This window comes from Tenrec ecaudatus, chromosome 1 (assembly GCF_050624435.1).
Source record: "Tenrec ecaudatus isolate mTenEca1 chromosome 1, mTenEca1.hap1, whole genome shotgun sequence".
NCBI classification, from domain to species: Eukaryota; Metazoa; Chordata; class Mammalia; order Afrosoricida; family Tenrecidae; genus Tenrec; species Tenrec ecaudatus.
Genome location: NC_134530.1, coordinates 245,343,528 through 245,363,079, shown reverse-complemented (window position 1 = coordinate 245,363,079; position 19,552 = coordinate 245,343,528). Strand labels below are relative to the sequence as shown.

At 40.0% G+C, this 19,552-nt stretch overlaps 1 protein-coding gene across 8 annotated transcripts in view; it reads right to left on the bottom strand.

The window, feature by feature from the left end:
* The window catches only part of DISP1 (dispatched RND transporter family member 1), a 222,089-nt gene that overhangs the window by 186,785 nt on the left and 15,752 nt on the right, over positions 1-19,552 (bottom strand). For 6 of the 8 annotated variants that reach the window (XM_075530549.1, XM_075530583.1, XM_075530576.1 and 3 more), the window contains exon 2: positions 11,887-11,946. The exons of the other annotated variants lie outside the window; for them this stretch is intronic. The gene's annotated coding sequence lies outside the window, so the exon portion shown is untranslated. The remainder of the gene's footprint in view (positions 1-11,886; positions 11,947-19,552) is intronic. 8 annotated transcript variants of the gene reach the window in all.

Below are 19,552 nucleotides of genomic sequence, written 5' to 3'. Positions count from 1 at the left end.
GTACCCACTCCCATGTAGCTAGCATATACTATTAAGAATCACTTTCAGGAAAACAATTGAGAACGTCTTTAACCTACTAAAAAAATTTACAGGGTTGGTGTCTTAAATATAGAATCTTAACTATCATTTAACAATGTATAATTATGTGCCACCAAGTCAATTCCTAAGCAGAGTGACGCTACAGGACAGAGGAAAACCGCCCCATGGGGTTCCCTAGGCTGTAATATTACAAGTGAAGTCTTTGTAGCAGATCCCCCCAATGCAATGCACAACTTAATTTCCTGACTGACACTTCTATGGCATTGATTGTGAATCAAAGTAAAATGAAAGTCTTGGACATCATCAATATTTTCTCTGTTTATCCAATATACTTATTGGGCAAGCTGTGAGAGTTTTTGTTTTCTGTATATTGAGATGCAATCCAGACTGAAGAGTGTCTATGATCTTCATAAGTAAGCGCAAAAGACCCCTTTAAAGTGTTACAAAGCAAAGCTGTCACTGAAGACTGAGGTGTGCCTGACTCAAGCCATGGTGTTTCAACGGCCTCACATGCATGTGAAAGCTGAATAGTGAATAAGAAAGACCGAAGAATAATTTAGGCCTTTGAATTATGGCACTGGCTAAAACTATCAAATATACCATGGGCTGCCAGACAAATGAACAAACCTGTTCTGGAAAAAGTACAGCCTGAATGCTCCTCAGAAGCAAGGATGGCGAGACTATGTCTCACATACTTTGGACATACTGTCAGGAAAGACCAGTCCCTGGAAAAGGACATCAAGCTTGATGAAGTTGGGGGTCAAGGGAAAAGGCTGACTCTCAAACAAGACGGCTCGAACACAGTGGCTGCAACAAGTGAGCTAAAATACAATAATTATGAGGCTGGCAGAGGAGGAGGCAGTGTTTCTTTGTGTTGCAAACAGGGACTCGATGAGTTAGAACAAACTCTCAACAGTACCCAACACCAATCTGCATGGGAGTTATCACCCGGTTAAAACTGCTAACCTTCTGATTCACAGCTGAACACTTAGCCTTGGCAGGCTGATTTGAATGCATTAGCATATAAACAAGGTAATAATTTTGAAAGTGTGAAGCTTGGGTGACATGTCAGATGTGTAAGCTTAGCTGAAGCAACATGAACTATGTGGCTGTGACAGCATGTCTCCACAGTAAAGCCTCGGGGACTCCACTACAGGTTAAATTACCTTTCACAGGATCCAGACCAAACTTCTTGTGGATTCTTCACTCCACTGATAAGCCTGAACTCCTGTTTGTCTGTCTGCCTTTACTCAAGTATCTTTCAGAATTTGTGCCTGCCAGATTCCGACAGATCTTATCTCATTTTTATTTGAGGCAAACAAAGATCTAAAGACAACCTGTGGCTAAACTCCTCTCTGCTTCCTTTGCAGGACTAGCAACCAGGGTTAGCTCAACCAGCCATAGCACAGAGGGTGATGCTCTGTGATAGGCACTTTTTTTTCCAAGATGAAGAAACAATCAACCTGGAGTAGAAGGGTGAATAGAAAAGAAAATGATAAAGTTTTTAAGATAAGAAATAAAGAAAATGAAATAAGCACCAGATTTTATAAAGATGCTGAGGACACAGAGGTGCAAAATAGACAAAAATCCTGCCCTCAAAGAGCTTACAACTTCAAAATCTTAGCCTAAACATTGTGGCTATGCCAGATGACAGTTAGGACCCACTAACTGTGCTCCACAGATTCACAATCTATTAAAGACATTCAAATAGCCCTTTAGAATTTCATAAAATACTGTCTTTGCAACTTCTTTAAGCCTCGTTTTAATAACCTGCAATAAAAATGTATCTCCCCTTTACTAATAAAAAAGTGAATTAAGAAAAACTAGATCTGTTATTCAATATGACACAGTAAGAGGAGGAGCCAAGACTCAAGCCCAGGTCATCTGGCTCTGATCCCACTAAGCGTCTCTGAGGAAAAATGAGTCTGGTTTCTGTCAAGTTAATTTAAAGCTCAATTCAAAACATCTAAAATGAAATGAAGTCCTCACAACCCATACATTATACCATAGTGTCATGCAGATAGTCACAGCAAGGCAGTGGTCACAGGAGGAACGTGATCAGCAACTAAAGGGACATAAATCCTGAAGAACAAGGCAGAACAGCTGGCCCGTGTTTTTCTACTCCCTTCCCTGGCCAAACCCAATCTCCCACACTTTCCATGGCAAGTCTTTCCACACAGTTTAAATATACAACTAACTGTCCGACGGTGTTAAAGATCACAAGGTTTATGGTCATAGGTCAGCAGGATGTCAGGCAGTACTTATGGGGATCCAAATATTAAGTGTAATCAACTCAAGGACCTACGCCTTCAGAAGTAGCCATGATCAAGCTAGACAATCTGAAGAACAGACCTGACACCCAAACTTCTGCCATACTCATGAGTTCTCGTGAGGATGTACTTGTGCTTTATCTCAACCACACCTACCACTTCATGGAAAGTCTATTTATTCTCAAAGACTGACGGGGATCTATACCACTTTCAAATGAGCCCTAGGGCTCTTCTGTGAACGGAAAAGTGAGCAGTTTGATCCCACCAGCACCTCTAGGAAGGATGACGGATCTACTTTGGTAAAGGTTACAGTCAAGAAGACTCTATGGAACAGTTCTCCTGTACCTAAAGAGTCACAATGCATTGGAACCAAATTGAAAGCAAAGAACACCATCCCACTCTCAGTCTGTAATACGCTATGAAAGCTACCCAGCATTCTTTGCTAACCTTTTCTGATTAAAATAACAATAACAAGACAAATAAACATTCACTTTATCTCAATTAAAATTCTTTAGTCCATGCAGGATGATCGAGTGAGAACCATCAGAGCATCCATTCTATCCCCCAACTACACAGAAGGGTACAAGATTATTTGGTCCAATTGTGAGTTCATTGGAGTATTTTAGAAGTTTGATGTTAACTAATTTAATTTAAACTTTAAATTTTAACTAATTTAACTTGCTCTTATGTAAATTTTAATTGAACCTAAATCAAATAGTATCTACAGGAAATAAAAAGTTGCTAAAGTAATCTTGCAGTTTTTAAAGTCTCAACTGGACTGAAGATATGAGTGCTTCAGCAAAAGGTGGTGAAGAAACTGCATGGTGCGTGGCTATCCGAAGGAACAACATCTGAGATCTTAAAGAGTTGTTATCAAACAAGCAGCCATCTAAGTGAGGCATCAATTAAGTCCACATAGAAGGAGGATACCAGCCTGGGTGATCCAAGGATTATAAATAATAAAATTCAAATCCAATGGAGGGAAATAGTATCAGAGCTTAAACTGTGAACACCTGGTTTGCAGAAGGCTACGGATGACAGCGGAAGCCCAAATCTGTTGGCAGGGTCCACATAAGGATTAAGCTGCCAATGAATTCTCTCTGAGCACAACGGAAGAATATGAATAACCTTTTAAACAGACAGACAGCTCTGGATAGTCAATTATGGCAAATGGAGTTAAGTTAAAATGCAATATCTTATCATTTGATCTCCCTTTAGGCCCATTTTAAAATGGTTTCCGTTTGTTAAAAAAAGTAAAGGGGAAATGCATGTGCACGAAGCCTCTGGTGAATCCCCTCTGACCATGTAGGCCAAGGATGTGAACAGCCTTTCTATCGTGCAGAATGCTTCCCAAAACGGACTACTGCAGGTGCAGTTAGGCAAAAATTTGACACTTTATAAGCTGATCTCCCTTTTGACCTATTTTAAAGTTGCTTCTGTTCTTAATGTTTTCTGCTTTCTTTTCAGAGATTTTTTCTTTTGTTATTGTTTTTAGGGTTTTTTAGGTTGTTTGTTTGCTTTTAATATTTTTCTGTATATGAAATCTATGATAGGCAAATCTATATAGACAATAAGTAAATTAATAGGTGCTTGGGAGTATGGTCTGGGAGGTTGGGGGAACATGAGAACTAATATCGATGAGTTCAAAAAATTGAAAATATTCTAAAATTGATTGTAGGGATGATTACACAATTCTTAATATGATTGAACTGTTGGATAATGATGTGTGAATTATATGCTGATAAAACTTTAGAAAAAATTAAAGATCTATCTTGAGATACAAAAAGAAAAGAAAAGTCTCAACTGAAAATTGATCATGTCAAGTATTAAAATTATGGTGGTTGTTGCTGTTTTTAGGAGCCAGCAAGTTGATTCGCACTCATCGTAACCCAATGTACACAGAATGAAATCTTGCCTGGTTCTGTTCCATCATCGCAATCACTGCTATGTTTGAGTCCACTGCTGTAGCCACTGTCTCCTCTTGAGGGTCTCCCTTTCTTACTGACCCTCTACTTTAACAAGCATGGTATCTCTCCTTCTCCAGAGAGAAGGCTCTCCCGGTAACATGGCCAAAGAACATGGAAGGAAGCCTCATCCTCTTGCTTCTAAAGAGCATTCTAGCTTCTTCCAACACTGATTTGCTCGTTCTTCTGGAAGTCCGTGGAATATTCAATGGTCTTCACCAGCACCATTAATTAAAGGCATCAGTCTGCTTCGGTCTTCCTGATTCATTGTCCAGCTTTTGTATGTATTCCAGGCAGTTTAATATAGCCTAAGGTGTGTCAGGTGCACTTTACTCTTCAAAATAATTTCGGTCAATGATGAAAACATCATTTCCTATACAATTTTTGATTGGTTTACAAGAACCCAAAGTTTCTAGAAACTTACACAGTTGGAGTTTAGGTAACTCAATGGCTTGTAAATTGACCAATGAAGCACATACATGTACTGCCAAATGTCTGATGTAGACTTATGTCAACAGAAATGTCACCAAGACAGATAGATGTTAACTTTAGGATCTTCAAAGTAATGCTCCCTAGATTGTATCTGGGATATAGCCAATACTTGACTGATAAACAAATAAATAAATGATTAATCACTTCACTGTTTCACAAAAGTTTAGAGTCTCCTACATGGTACTCAATGTCCAAGATGTCCAAGCCCCAATCTCACCTTCCTATACATCCCAATATACGCCTCAGGTGCTTTAACTAAAGTGGCCCTTCAAATGCATCCTGTAATGTCCCTTCACTGAGTTCCTTATACTGGTAATTCCCTCCTCCACATCAATGTCTCTCCTAGTTCTGTCTTCAAGCCCCAGCCTTGGTCATGATGTCCATAAATAAAATATCCATGAAGTTTGCTTCAATCTCTATGTCCTGTGATAATCTCTCCCATGTGAATTCCTATAAAACACCGAGTCAGCAGTTAAAGGTTATAGAATCATTGATAGAGGATAAGACTTATGGCTGCTTATCAATTCTATAACTGCATTAAATACAGTTCTATAGACATCCCAAACTTAGGACACACTGTTAAATCCATATTTTTTTTCAGTTTTAGCAATCTGCTTTATTCTCTCAAATGACCATGCAGCTATAATGATGACATATGCACCCAGTCATTTTACTGCCTGCGTGTCCGTCCATGTACATCTCTGGAAGCTAAGAGTCTCAATGTATGACGCATGCATTATTTCACCACTTTGTTTTGGGGCCATTTTTGTTTTCAGTCTTGTGGGTGTTTCTGTTCTGCGCATCCCTGTACATGTCTTTGTGCACTTGTCCAATTTTTCTTTTTTTTTGGAGACAGCTTTATTACCCCCAAATAAGCCTGCCATCTTTGAAATAATCTCCCCATTTTATACATGTGATTGCCCAAATTTAACTCACAATTAAACATACCACGGCCTAATTGTACAATACTTATCTTGGAGTACAGCTCTTACTACGTACCGCTGTAACTCTCAGTGCTTTAGAAGGACTACCATAGTAGCAAGGAGCCCTGAAGGCATAGTGGTTATGTGTGGAGCTGCTAATCACAAAAGTTGGCAGTTCTAAACCACCAGCAGCTCCAAAGGACAAGCCTCAGAAACTCACAAGGGCAGTTCGACCCTGTCCTGTAGGATCACTATGAGTCAGAAACAACTCAATAGAAATTATCACAGAAGCATTTCATATTAGTACAATCAAAGATTGACATTAAAAGTTCTATACAACCAATAAGTTCACATGTCTTACCAAAGGAAGATAGGAACAGAGGACAACTGTAAACGTGGACACATGCTGAAAACACTCCAGGCATCCAAACCTAAAAGGTTCATCAGTCACATGTGACACATAAGCACTGCGCTAGGTTCTCCGTAACTGAGACACCATTCTTTAGGCTTGAGTCCTTCCCCTTACCCATCAGGCAAAGGGCAAAGACCATAGTTTTAGAAAAGCATACCAAAGTAGCGGAGGCCACATCTCACAGAATAACTTGCTCTTAGCTCCGAAAAACAGCACCAAAACCAACTACACAGTTTGATTTTATAAAATGCAGTGGCCTAATACTCTTAGCATGAAGATAAGTCCAATGATAGCAGGTATTATGTCGCAAAGACCAACCAAAAGCCACTGCAAGTGTACCAAGAACACAGCCGTAAAGCAACTACCACAATAAAGCAGGTCACTCAACTTTTGTGGTTTCCTAGTACATATAAAAGTTATGATTACACTATCCTATATTTTACTAACTGTGTAATAGCATTATGGAAAAGTTTGAAATAATGTTAAGAATTACCAAATGTGATCAAGATCTATGAAGTGAGCATAAACTGTTGAAAAATTATGCCAACAGGCTTGCTGGATGCAGGGTAGCCACAAACCTTCCATCTGTAAAAAGCACAGGGACAATAAGGCACGGTGCAATAAAATGAGGTCCCCTGTACAGAAACCTTCACACTTCAACTCACTTTAAAGAAAGCCAAACAGAGGTTGAACGGCAGGAAGGGAAGAGAGGAGGAAGGGAGGGGGAAAGTCCCAATATTCATACACATATTTCACAATCTTTTTTTACTGATGTGACTGAGAAATAGTGAAATTAAATTGATTTACAAAGAGTCCTTTGAAACAGCTATTCGATTTCATGGTCAAGCTATATGGTTTGTATGACTTAATGATATTCCAGTCGGTGATAAACACCAAGCCACAGGACCCATTGAAAAGGCAAGAACCAATCTGTGTGGAGTTTGCATGGGCTGTGAAGTGAATGCACTTGGTCACTGCTCAAGAACACCATTTACAAAGCAAACGATTGTTGTTTCCCTTGAAGCGCTCATCTTGCTGTCCTTGCTAAGTGAAAACAAAATCCTAATCTACACCACCTACTACAAAACTCCTAACTTGATGAAACATTCATCTTAATCCATTAAAAAAGGTGGTTTGCACTTAATATCTTTTCAATCAAGATATTATGTTTAACACTGTACATCTAATGAGTAAAAGAAAAACACATGTCAGTAATCAAATTATAAGATCATATGAAAGAAAAGATATACAGGGAGACGGTGCTCTGAAGTTCTTTGCTACTTCGAGGTGTCTTCCTAAGAAACCAAAGCAAACTCTCTGCTACTGGTCAATTTTGACTCACAGGAACCCTATGGAATAGGGCAGAACTGCCCGTGTGGGCTCCCCAATCTGAAACTCTCCACAGGGGTAGAAATCCTCCTCTTCCTAATAGTTCTTGATAAAATGAAAAAGACAATCAGTTCCAAGGCAACATTTTCAATATTGCATAATGAATGCCTCACTTAAAAATTAATGAAAACACAAATTTTAAAAAGTCTCGAATTTTATTGAAAACACAACTACTTTTAAGCCTAAAATCCTTTCAGAAACATACATTGGAAACTCCATTGAAAGAGAAGTAAGGATGTACGCCTATCATCTCTGGAAGATCACTGAGGCCCTTTAAGAGCCGGAGTTCTTAGAACAAACCTGCCAAAACTCTAACACAAGTAAGTGTTAGTGTATTCATAGTGATTTCAGTCTCAAATGTTACAAATCTTCTTAGCGCATTTGCTCCTACCTCAGTTTTATAACATGGTCTTCCATGTTCAAAACAAGTATTTCTTGGACTCCTATAGAGATTAGAATGAGGTGCAAGGATTCCAAGGAGAAAGCAAAGGGACCTACAGTTGGTGGGGAGAGGGAGTGGAGTAGGAGGGGAGGAGGCCGAGGGACGGGTGGTGAACCAATAACAACAGGAACGTGGGAAGAGCACGTGTTCTAAAATTGACAGTGAGGAGGTGGAGCATTTCTGGTCGGGTTTGATGAATTCAAACGTATCCAAGAATTACTGAGAGGTGAACAATGGGTAAACATGACAGTGGGGCAGGAGGAAAAAAAAGAGGGAAAAAAATAAAGTAAAATTAGATAGATATATAGAGAGAGATGCATATATGAGGGGGCACCAAAAAATGAAAATTTTTTTCAAAGCTTTGTACTTAAATTTTTTTACAAAAAAATCTTATGACCTCTGTTAAACTTAAAACAGTTTTTCAAATCTGTGATTCCATTCTTTTTTATGTAATATGCAAAATGCTTTTATTTTCTGTTAAATTATGAGCATCTTTGTGGTAGCTACATAATCTGTTGTCAATTTGAGAAAACAAATCAGTTGCTATGTCTCTCAGAATGCAAGCAGAGTATCCCACATCCAAGAAAGAAATACCGGAATTCCCAGAATCCTTAGGGAAGGCTATGCCCACACAGAAGCCTCGTTGGCTATGATCTGATTGACAGACTAGACTCCACCCCTACACTCTTAATCCTTAAATTGACGATTATATAACTACCATACTGCTTTTATGAAAAAATTCACTGTGACCATAGAGAACCTTCCCCAGGTGATGCCACTGGGTACACTAATTCAGAGTGAGTTTCCTGATTCTTGCCTAGTGAGAAAAATGCATACTAAAAAGCTCCACTTCACCCAGTGCAACTCCAGTTCTTTTTTTCTTTTTCTTTTTTTGGAGGGTGCCATCCTCGTATATAAATATATAAAGATAGGTGTATTTGTCTATGTGTGTGCGTGGGAAGGTATACTTATAAACAACAAGGAAGCAGATGGACTTTGGGCCTCTAGTTAATCTTACCTCAGTACAAGAATAGTATGTTCTTATAATGTGACAACGTATGATACCTTCCCAACACATCACTGAAGACAAAATGGCTGCATTAGCAAATGTGGTGAAGAAAGCTGATGGTGCCCAACTATTAAAAGATAGAGTGTCTGGGGTCTTAAAGACTGGAAGTTAAGCTAGCGACCAACTAGCAGATAAGCAACAAAGCCCACATGGAAGAAGCACACCAGCCTGTGTGCTCATGAGGTGTCGATGAAAATAGGTATCAGAAGTTCAAAAACAAGCAATCAAATTGAATTGAAGGAGCCTGCACAAAGTGGAGACCCAAAACTCACCTGTAAGATAATTGGACACTCCCTCACAGAAGGGCCACATGAAAGGAAGGATAAGTCAAAGGAACAGTATAGCACTGATGAAACACATAAACATAACTATCCTCTGGCTCTTTAATATTTTTCCTCTTACTATTATGGTCTTTGTTTTACCTCATTAATCTTGTTCAACCTGCATATGTTCATTTGTATAATTTAGAGTGTTTGCTATATGAAAGCCAAGATAGATAACCCTTCAAAAATAGTAATGGGATTAATGATTCCCTGAGGGTATGGGAAGGTGGAGTAGGGGTGCGGGGGAGTTGATAGAAATGATTACTGTATAACCCCACTTGAGGGGAACAAATAACAGAATTGCAGGTAAATAGATACACTGGATGATGTAAGACATGGCAAATAAGAATAGTAGTAATAATAATAATATATAATATAATAAGGTTTATTGGGGGTGGGGGAAGGGATAAAGAGGAGCTGACATCAAAGAGATCAAGATGGAAAAATGGTTTGAAACTAATGATGGTAGCAATTGTAAAGTTATGCTTGATCTAACTGAATTATGGATTGCTAAAATATCTGTAAGAGCTCCCAATAAATGACTAATAAAAAAGGGGGGGGGGCCTTCTGTCCTCTAAAAAAAGAATAAGGTTCAAGGGAAAGCAATATGAAATGCCCCATTTAAAGACTGCTGTTTTCAAGGTTTTTCTTTTTCTCTCCCCAAAAAGGGCAGTCAACGTAAGTCTTCTGTAAGAGAGCTTTTGAAAGTCCTTTGTACAGAAAAATGCAGGAGAGGATGTGAGGAGGTTAGAGCCCTTATCCATTGCAGGTGGGGCTGTGAAACAGTACAAGCACTACAGAAGATTGTATGGTGATCCCTCGCAAAACTAGAAATGAAATACCTCATGAGCCCCTCCTTGGAATGTACCCTAGAGATCTAAGAGCCGTGACAAAAAGAAGCAAATGCACACTTAGGTTCACTGAAGCATTATTCACAATTGGAAAAAGATGGAAGCAACCCAAGTGTCCAAGAATAAATGAAAGAATAAACAAATTATGGTACATACATACAATGGAATCTAGAAGCCATAAAGAATAATGAAAAGTCCTTGAAACATAGATGGGTGAATCTAGAGATTATGCTGAATGAAGTAAGTCAACCACAAAAGAAGTAAATATTGCCTGTTGGCTCTTTCATAAGAAGATATGAATAGATCTATACAGAGATGAACACTCATTGGTAATGACCAAGGATTGAGGGGTGGGAGAAGCACTCTCAAATAGAGTTATTGATAACATCGAATGTGGGTGAACTGCACAGTTGACCAATTTAAATGATGTCATTAAGAAGTTCACAATGTAAAAGGATGTTATTGATAAAATATATGAGAAATACAATTTTATATAGGTATACATGTCACCTGACACAAGTGTTAATCACCTCAGTTAAGAGTTGTTAAAATTCAGAATGCACAAATAAATCCCAAAGTACAATATAATAGCGTACTATCATATATCATGATTACTTCATAGATTTAGAAATTGTACTCCAAAAATTAAAGTGTTCAGAAGAATATCAGTTAGGTCAATGTCTCACAATAATAGTGAAACACAGACTGGCTCTACAGACAGAAAGTGTGAAAGAAAATTGATTGTGGTGATGATTGTACAATTCTTTTTAATATGTTTAAATTACTGAATTAAATGATATGTGAATTATGTCAATAGAATTGTTAGATTTTTTTTTAATGTGAAAGATTTCTTTATCTCTAACACCCAACAAAATCTGCTCCTCTTTTTAAATTCCTCATGGCCAATTTTAAATTCTGAGCAGATTTCTTTCTCTTCTACATCAGATGCTTCCAGAAATTCCCCATCTGTACATCTAGACAATAAAAATTAATTTCCATATGTCTCTAAGACAAACCTAGAAGAGCAATCTGTCCCCATAAATTATTGCATAATCCCCAAAATATAGATGCCTTAACTGTTCATCTCCAAAGAGAGTTGACTATCCCCAACTACAAGACACAGCTGACAAACAAATGCAGTCAGCAAGGCAACATAATCAGCTCACCTGAAACAAAAATGCTAAAAGCTGAAAATATTTCAACGACACCAACTGATAACCACTAAAACGAAAGATTACTAGAGTTGGAGTGGGTGCCCCTGCATGTATACTGACTCTAGGAAACAACGCAGGGGGATTTTAGGAGTGGGAATCGTACATAAAGCTCTAATATGTACAAAACAGAAGGCACCAGCTTGATGTACAGCAGGGTAGTTAAGGCTCTGAGGTTAGGCTGCCGGGTCACATCCTACTTCCAATATATACTGTGCTATAGGTAAGCCCTTTAGCACCCATAGGCCTCATTTTCTGAACCTGTAAAATTAGCATAACAAAACCTCTTAATAGGAAAGTAGTGAAGATTAAATTGGGTATAATAGATATAAAGCACTTAGCACAGTGATTAATAGTAAATACATAATAATCGTTAGCTGTTGTTCTTTTTTCTACAAGGTTTCATAGAACTACATCACCACACTAGCAAAAGAATAAGCCACAAGTCAAAAATAACCTTGAACAATGGTTGGTTAAATAAGTCATGTTTTAGGTACTTACTCCCTGAAAAGAGCAGACAGTCCTGGTGGCCACCATACAGGATTCAGCAAATACAACCATCTGGAAGTCAATATCAAACAACCGCAAATTAAATCATTAAAAATTAAGAAAGCAAAAAGGCTACTACTAATCTGTTTAATCAGGCCCTGGACTCTAATTGCTAATAATTAAGTTACACAGTCACTCTCAGTCAGAATTTGACTTCCTGGCAATTCTGACTTCCAGACAATAGGCTTTTGTTTTGGGTTGGGGTTTTTTGGTCAGCTTATCATATAAAGAGACTAATGAGTTTTTCTGTTTCTGCCGGGAGGCCTGGTGGCATTATAGGGTAAGCATTAGATTGTTATCCACAGGTTGGTGGTTCCACCCCACCAGGCAATCCTCCTAAGGAAGATGAGGTTGTGTGCTCTTGTAAAGATGTATAGCCTCAGAAACCCTAGCGTCACTGAGTCAGGATCAGCGTCATGACAGTAGGGTTTGTTTGTTTTGCTTAAGTTTCTCCTGAAGTGATCTTGAGAGCCAACCATCAGGATCAGCAACCATAGTAAATGTCAAAAAGAATCAAGAACCATCAACTCTTCTGTACGCTTAGCAGTATATCCTACCTACAGACTGACCGCTATGGGGAGGGGTGAGGGCTAATATATTACACAGACAGGCTGACCAAATGGCTGCTTCTTCTCAGCTTCCACACGGATCAACTGCAGGGAACTTTAGTGTTCTGTTTCCATTGGACCCAGAGAAGTGAAGAAACCTAAGCAGGCTTTGGGAAAGTCACACCTACCTAACTCTACACTCGGCAAGTGGGGGTGGAAAACGAAAGACTCCGAGGAATGCCTGGACTCTTATACCACCCCAGGGAGAAAATATTTGAGATTAAACTGTTAACTGGCAGGAGAGGGAAAAAAACAACACTAGATCAGCATCATCTGCACAGGCTTCTCAGGCAGGAATCGAATACCTACTTATTTGGCTGCCACTCAGTGACTCCCTTTTCAAAGCAGTCTTTTTCATCGAGGTTTGAGGAGAATGAAACGTCTAAAGTGGGTTTTAGCAGCAGATGCAAAACACAGTCACCATGACCCTCCATTAGTCAAAGCAAAGGGAAAAGGGTCTGGGTGATCTGAATCAAAGTGATTAGAATCAGTTCTAGCCCTGCCCTGCAGCAGGCTGAAATAGGAGAACCCTTCCCGCCTCACATTCCAAAAGAAATGAATTTTAATATGACAAGCCCCTCTACATTACCTGCTGCCTCTCTGTTATTTATTTTTCAAGCAGCAAATATTTCATCGGCGCTTATTTCTTTGTACTATGCTAGATGCTGTATTAATTATGGGACCATCCTTAAAAAGCATTAATAATAAACTGACTGGATTTAACAACAGTTTAAAATCAAACAAATATATCACAAAACACTTCCAGAAGTGCTCTGAAAAATTCCTTACACTGCTGGAGTCAACATGCTAACACACACTACAGAGTCCTTTAAATCCGGGCACCAAAGCATCTAAAGTGCTTCTGAAATGTAGAGGCAAGCAATGTAGAATCCAAAGCTTTTGAATCAGCTCCGTCATTTACCAGTCATGCAAAGCTAAACATTTTACTTTTTCTCTCTGAATTTCGGTTTCCTTCACTATAAAAGAGAACTACTTCTTATGTCAGGGTTACTGTGACAACTAGATATTAAATACATAAAATGGTCAGTGCTGTCACCTGCACAAGATCAAGAACCCCACCATGAAGTTCATTTTGACTCCCGGCAACCCTCGAGTACAGAGCAGACTTGCACTGCGGTTTCCAGTGCTACCAACTTTGTGGAAGTAGACTCCTGCACGTTCCTCCCATAGAACAGCTGGTGGACTAGAACTGCTGACCCCGGAGTTAAACACTTAACCATGACACTACCAGGGCTTCCATGATCAGTAAGGGGATTATTAGTGACAGTTTTAACACGAGGAACACATTCAAGCAGTGACTTTTACTCCTTGGTGGAAAAAAATTCATTAGGCAAATGCGACTTATTTCTGTTCTAGAAAAGCACAGTCAAATCACAAGTTTCATGGAATAAGCACCATGTAACTTATAAGGAGCCCTGGTCGTTGTAGTGGTTACACTTTGGGGGCGAACTGCAAGGTCAGCAGCTCTAAAAGACCAACCATTCCCCAGGGCAGTTCTACACTGCCCTCTAGGGTTGCTACGAATCACATCAACTTGAAGGCAGTGAGTTTAGAACATGTCATTTTGGAGAATTCATGTTATGGCAAGTTGAAAGAATTCACACCAGTAAAGAAATACATATGGAGCAAGATTAAACACGACAAACCTGAGAGGGGAGAAGGTCCAAGTGCCATGCCTACTTGGCCCCACTTCCTTTCACTATTCTTCCTCCTAACTGCTTAGGGAACAATCAATGTTCTCTTAGAAATTGGAAATCCAGAAAGAAGGGATTGGAGGAAGGCTTATTAACAAAACCTGTAATGCTCATGATACAACTTTGCTTGCTGAGAGCAAGGAGGACTTGAAGCACTTGCTGATGGAGATCGGGATTGCAGCCTTCAATGTGGATTACAACTCCATGTAAGGAAGATCCAAATCCTCACAAGTGGGCCAATCTCCATGATAAATGGAGAAAAAGTTAAAGTTGTCAGGGATTTTATCTTGCTTGGACTCACAATCAATGCTCATGGAAATAGAAGTCAAGAAAGCAAAAGACCTGTTGCATTAGGTAAATCTGCTACACAGGACCTCCTTAGGGTGTTGAAAAGCAAGGATGCTACTTTGAGGACTAAGACATGCCTGACCCAAGCTCAAAGGGGTTAACATTAGGGGAAGAACAAAAGCAGAAGAATCTCACTCTAGAAATACCTTCACCCAGTTGACAGAAACCCACAAAAAAGCCTAGACTCAAATTTAAAATGCCATCAAGTCAATTCCACTCACTGCAACCCCTTATAGGGTAGAATTGCCCCTGTGGGTTTCTAAGACTAACTCTTTAAAGGAATAGAAAGTGTCATCTTTCTCCCAAGGAGCAACTGGTGGTTTTTAATTACTGACCTGGAAATTAGCAGCCCAATGCATAACCACTACACCACCAGAGCTCCTTCAGTTGAGATGATGTGGTATAATAAATGAAAGTGTTTATACTGCCAGGTATTAGGCTAAACTAAAAAAAAATCACTGCCATCAGATCAATTCCTACTCATAAAAACCTTATAAGACAGGATTGAACTGACCCTCTTAGTTTCAAAAACTGAAGCCCTTTATAAGAGTAGAAACCCTGTAGAGTGGCTGGTGGTTTAAACTTCTGACTTTGCAGTTAGCAGCCCAATGTGCAACGCACTCTGCCACCAGTGTTCCATTATGCTAAACTTATTACATACATATAAATCATCTTCCTTCCTCCTCATAAAAACTCTGTGCAACCAGCCTATATGATCACAAGGTGCCAAAGACATCAGTTATCAGGCATCAAAGAACAAAAACTCTTATCATTGTGTGCTCACCTCCCTGATACGATTGCTGAAGACGAATGGATGCATAAGCAAATGTGGTGAAGAAAGTTGATGGTGCCCGGCTATCAAAAGACATAGCATCTGGGGTCTTAAAGTCTTGGAGGTAAACACGCGGGGCCATCTAGCTGAGAAGCAACAAAGCCCACATGGAAGAAGTACACCACCCTGTGTAATCACCAGGTGCCGAAGGGATCAGGTATCAGGCATCAAAGAACAAAAAAACCAAATCATCGTGAATGAGGGGGAGTACAGATTGGGGACCCAAGACCCATCTTTAAACAACTGGACATCCCCTTACAGAAGGGTCGCGGGGAGGAGATGAGCCAGTCAGGTTGCAGTGCAGCAATGATGAAATACACAATGTTCCTCTAGTTCCTAAATGCTTCCTTCCTCTTCCCTGCCCCCCACCCCCACTATCATGATCCTAATTCCACCTTACAAATCTGGCTAGACCAGAGGATGTACACTGCTACAGATAGGAACTGGAAACACAGGGAAGCCAGAATAGATGATCCCTTCAGGACCAGTGGTGAGACTGGCGATACTGGGAGGGTGGAGAGAGGATGGGATAGAAAGGGGGAACCAATTATAAAAATCTACATATAACCTCCTCCCTGGGGGATGGATAATAGAAAAGTGGGTGAAGGGAGACATCGGGCAGTGTAAGATATGACAAAATAATAATAATTTATAAATTATTAAGGGTTCTTGAGGGGAGTGGGGTGGGAAGGGAGGGGGGGAAATGAGGGCTCAAGTAGAAAGCATGTTTTTAGAATGATGATGGCAACAAATGCACAAATGTGCTTGACACAATGGATGGATGGATGAATTGTGATAAGAGTTGTACAAGCCCCCAATAAAATGATTTAAAAAACAAAAACTGCCATCGGTATGATTCTGCTTACTTATTCTGCAGATAAAAATTTAAACTCTGAAAAGTAACTTACCTGAGTCCTCATGACAAGCAAACAGTAAAGCCTACACTCTTAATTATGCTAAGGCTACAAGTGAAGTGATCTGACAGTTACTGCTATTATCAGAGTTCAGTTCTGATTATATTTGCAACCTGGTAATCTTCTAAAGGACCCATTTACATCCCATAGTGGTCTTCTGTCCCCCTAAAATCCAAAACCCACTGTCACCAAGTCGATTACAACTCATAGCAACCCTACAGAACAGAGAGCACTGATCATTCAGTTTCTGAGACTGCAAATCTTTATAGGAGCGGACAGTCTTTCTCCTTCAGAGAGCAGCTGGTAGGTTCGAACTGCTAACCTTACAAGTAGCAGTCCAACAAGCAACCCACAATACTACTTGGGTTTGTCAGGGTACCGGCCTCCAATTATGGAAAATAATACAGACAGATAGCAGACACAGGTGCTTCTTGTCCCTATGTCAGGACCAAAAGAGAACGAATATATTTAATGGGTATATATAATCGTGGGGTTTACAAATCTTTAAAAAGGCATACACATAATATATGAACATGTAAGAGAATTAATCATAATAAAGGGGCAATGAAATGAATCGTCAACTCGACCTAGGATGTCCCCAGACTCTCTCCAGGGGAACAATCTGTGATCAGTATCAGAAAGAGACATCAGAGGAGGGTTTGCTATGTGTTAGGATGGGACAGACACTAGAATGATTGCTCTTATCTACAGATAATCTCCAGGCACAGTAAATAGCCATATGCAGGTAAGAAATACCTTTTATGGTAGCTCCTTGTGATAGCTAGGTTTATTGTGCCAACTAGGAGGGAGACTGAAATAAAAAAAAGACCACCAGCAACCCATTTCACTCTTGCTCTCTAGTGATCAGACGAGCACGCTGTTGCTTTAGCAAATTCTCTGCCTCAACCTGGGTGCTACACTATCTGTGGCCAAGCCAACCTGTGGTTCAAGTCACTAGAGCTTTAGGCTGATGGATCATGTTGCTGTGCTTGAGTTCAAGATCCCATCAGGGCCTGCTTAGCTAAGCTCCTCAGCTACTGACTGTTGCTGACCCACCCTGCTGTCTGCTGCTTGCAGGCACATTCTCCCTGGCTGGCTTGAGGGAAGACTCAGCTGTCTACTTCCTTGACCCTGGACCCAGCAGCCCTCATGAACTGAAGGGCTTCCAGTATGTTAACTGTTCCACAGAAGTGAGTTGAACTGAGCCCTCTGTAGTGCTGTGTGGACTAATAAGCTGTTATATTCCTTTTCGCTGTATAAACCTAGCCTCTTATACATATATAATCCTAAGTGTCCTTGTTTTGTTTCTCTAGAGAACCCTGCATAACACACTCCTTTATGACAATTCCTTTATGGGGGGTTACTGGAGGAGCTGTGTCAATCATGAGAATGTGCATTAAGACTTATTTATATTTCATAACCATGATGGCCTTCCCCCACTGCAGTCGGCTTTCCAAACCTGTAATTTTGAGCATAGGGAATCTGGCTGCTTACATTCTCATCCAGTCCCTCAGTTTACAAGGGCTCTCTAAAAACTTATCCAAACGGATTTCCAGGATCTTGTAGTATGGTGCTTGGAGATCCTAGGTTCCAATATCACCATATTTCTCTATCTTAACCTCCTGCAGAACTAAAGCCCCCAGTAACTTCTTTAGGGATCCCTAGACTTAGAGTTCTTTAGTATATAATATCCCCTGCAAATTCCCCAGTCACAAACTTGTACTTACTTCCATTCCAATGTCATGGGTATCACATGTCAGTGTGGGCCTCACATTAGATTTGAGATACAGTATTTTATAACATACCACTGTTATGGATTAATTAGATTATGTCCCCCAAAATGTTATTTTGAATTCCTAAATCCTGTATCTATAAATATAACCCTGTTTGGAAATAAATATAACCTTTGTCGTTGTTAATAAAGCCTTATGGAGTAATGTGGGTCCTCAACTTAATCTCTTATAACGAGTAGCACAGACATACAGGGAGAGAAGACTACATAAGGAACTGTCCACAAGCCATGGAATGCCCAGGAAAACCCAGGGCTACCCAAGGAAGAGCCTTCCCCAGAACAAATACCACGATTTGGATTTCTAGTGTCCAAAACTGTGAGACAACAAAGTTGATTTTAAGGTCACACACAGAGGGCATCCTTGTGACAGCAGCATCAGAAAACTAAGAGACTCACTTCTCTCCACCACTGTCACTAAGTCAGAGTATCACTGCTATGCTCTTAAGGGTCCACTGACTCTCTCCCTTTTAAACCGAGAACTCAAAGTCCCTAGCTTCAGAAAACCTGCCCTAATAAGCTCCACTTGACTTTAATTTCTCTTTTAGCAGAAAGAGCTGGAATGGACCAGAACCATCCTCTAGTCTTGATTCTTCTAACTTACAGTGTTCCTTGGGGGCAAATCACTCCACCTACCTAAGTCCCGTTTCTCAACCATAAGGAAGGAGAAATGGACTCAATACTCCTATTACGTGTCCCGAGGGCCCCCAACTCTAGCAGCAAGCCTACTGCCCCACTCAAAGGTGCTCCGCTCTCTGGCTCTGTAAGCCGGCAAGCCCACCACATGGTCTCCTGCTGGTCTCCCAGTTCTGCTGCCTCTTCATTTCCCTGGCACTGTCCTCACTGCCTCTCCCCATCTCCAGCTCTCGATCTCCTGGGATGTAGAGGTTTCTATCACAGAGACCCCAAAGGACAACTGCCACTCTTGTCTCTTGATGGCAGTGAGGCGTCATCCCAAGCCCCTGCTCTTGGATTGGCTCTTTCATGATCTTTAAGCAAAGATCATAGTAACTATTTTTATATATGAATTACCTTTTTCATAAGATAATATCTTTTTCTAAGATAATTTAGTGTTTTAGGTGAAAGTTTTTACACAGCTAATTTGATCTCCCTTTAATAATATTTATACAGATTGTTCTGTGCCATTGGTTATAGTTTTTAGAATGTGTCAGTATTCCCATTATTTCCATCCTGCTTGTCTTTTTCCACTGATTCATCTTCCCTTCCCATCCTTGCCTTCTCAACTTTTCGTTTGGGTATATGTTGACCATTTGATATCATACAGTTAATTTATTATGAAATGGATTCCCTTTTGCACACTGAATAAATACTGGATTTTCTAGAGATGCAGCTGTTTTGAAAATAGAGACAAGACTGCAGTTTATGGCACAGTGATTAGGCACTGGGCTGTG